The following is a 2,500-nucleotide window of genomic DNA, read 5'->3' on the forward strand; positions in this document are numbered from 1 at the left end:
ATCAGCGATCAGGAAACGTTTCCGAGCTAAAAGGACACCCCTGCGAATCGGTGCTAATCTGCTTCGCTAAAAAAAAAAATTGACTATAGTAACGTCATTCCACAATCGGGTCATAGCTGGAATGAAACTTCTAGAATATTGTGTAGTGTTGAGTCTTATGATAGAGAAGGCAAGACAGTTAGATTTAACTGGTAAGAGTGCTAGAATTAACTGCATCCCTAGTATTACATGCAGGATGGTACAGTCTAGGAATATCTGAATGAAATGGATGATGTCAATTATGGAAAATTTTTCATTACATTTACAGTTTTTTTTTTTTTTTACATCCTCTCTTGTCTTCTGTAACTTATTATAATGTTTATAATTTACATATGTCATCAATAGAAGGAATGTTATTTTAGTTGACTCATTTCTTGGGTCTTGCATTTTTATGAAACAACTTTGACTAGATAGTTGGAAGCTTTGGGCTGTTACTTGAAGCGTGTTTTCGTGTGATTTAAGCTTTCTTACCTGATACTTTAGATTGTTTTTTATTATTCTAATTTGTATATTAAACAATGTTTTAATACTTTATCTAAACAATTTCGAAATGGGGTTTTTAATTTTGCGTCATTTGTTCTCTAGTCTCTGGCAGGGCCGTATCCTCTGTACCATGGTCTTCCACTGTCTTGGGTTAGAGTTCTCTTGCTTGAGAGTACACTCGGGCACACTGTTCTATCTAGTTTCTCTTCCTCTCGTTTTGTTATAGTTTTTATAGTTTATATGGGAAATGTTCATTTTAATGTTATTGTTCTTAAAATATTTAATTTTTCCTTGTTTCTTTTCCTCTCTGGGGCTATTTTCCCTGTATGGCCCCTGGGCTTATAGCATCCTGCTTTTCCGATTAGGGTTGTAGCTTGGCAAGTAATAATAATAATAATAATAATAATAATAGTAATATTATTATTATTATTATTATTATTATTATTATCACTACTAGCCAAGCTACAACCCTAGGTGAAAAAACAAGATGTTAAAAGCCTAAGGGCTCCAATAGGGAAAAATAGCCCAGTGAGGAAAGGAAATAAGGAAATAAATAATAATAATAATAATAATAATAATAATAATAATAATAATAAAGTTTTAACCCATACAATTTTATCTAATTTTTGAGAGATATTTAATCATAAGATATAACTAATTAGTTCCCTTTGTACTCATTTTAGCCAGTAATAATAATAATAATAATAATAATAATAATAATAATAAGGCTCGTAACCCATATAATTTTATCTAATTTTTGAGAGTTATTTAATCATAAGATATAACTAATTAGTTCCCTTTGTACCCATTGTAGCCAGTATATTACCGAATACCTCAGAATCCTTCCCCAAATGAATGGAACACACGACCCAAGTCATTAACGTGTCACAAAAGACCTTTTTAGATAATTCCTCTTAAGACCTCTAATACTTTCTCTCCCATTTCCCACAGGCCTACGGCCATCCACATAACCAAAGAAAGAACCGATGCGTAGGCCTACCTGTAACACTGTATATAGGGAGAGAAATAGTGGGTTTGGATTTTTTTTTTTTTTTTTTTTTTTTGAGGGGACATCTCCAATGAACAGGGTATAAACTTTAAGGTAATTTACCTTAGTTTCAGGTAATTTGCTTGGTTTCAAGGTAACTGTTAAGGTAATTATAATTGTAAGGTCATTTCGGTTTTACTATAGCTTCAGATTTAAGGAAGTTGGAAAAGTTAGAAGATAATGTAAGGTAAAAATCAGCAGCATCTGAGAGAGAGAGAGAGAGAGAGAGAGAGAGAGAGAGAGAGAGAGAGTAGGTTGGAAAGAATTTTTTTTTTTCGAGGTGACATCGGCAATGAAAAGGGTTCAAACGTTTAAAGTGATTACCTTAGTTTCAGGTAATTTTTAAGGTAATTTCGAGTTTTCTACCTTCAAAGTTAAGGAAGTTGGAAAATTTATAAGATAATCTACGGTAAAAAGCAGCAGCATTTAAGGTAATATAAGATAATCTAGGGTAAAAATCAGCAGCATTTAAGGTAATATAAGATAATGTAGGGTAAAAAGCAGCAGCATTTAAGGTAATATAAGATAATCTAGGGTAAAAAGCAGCAGCATCCAAGGTAATATAAGATAATCTAGGGTAAAAAGAAGCAGCATCTAAGGTAAAAGATATAGAGAAAGAGTTAGTTGAAAAGATTTTTTTTTTCTTTTTTTTTTTTTTTAGGTGACATCGGCAATGTCTCTCACACGCTACTGTTCTTACCATTAACATTCTTGAGTTTTGTCCACCCCCTCGAGGTTCACACACACTCCTACGCCCCCGTTCTACAACTCATTGTTCGGCCTCTGTGACATGCACAACACGCACAGGTCTAGAGAGAGAGAGAGGGAGGGTGAGGGAAGATATATATATAATATATATATATATATATATATATGTATGTATATGGCTTTTGCAGAAATAAAGATTATTATTATTATATATATATACAT

The sequence above is a fragment of the Palaemon carinicauda genome, chromosome 7, assembly GCF_036898095.1.
Source record: "Palaemon carinicauda isolate YSFRI2023 chromosome 7, ASM3689809v2, whole genome shotgun sequence".
Lineage (NCBI taxonomy): Eukaryota > Metazoa > Arthropoda > Malacostraca > Decapoda > Palaemonidae > Palaemon > Palaemon carinicauda.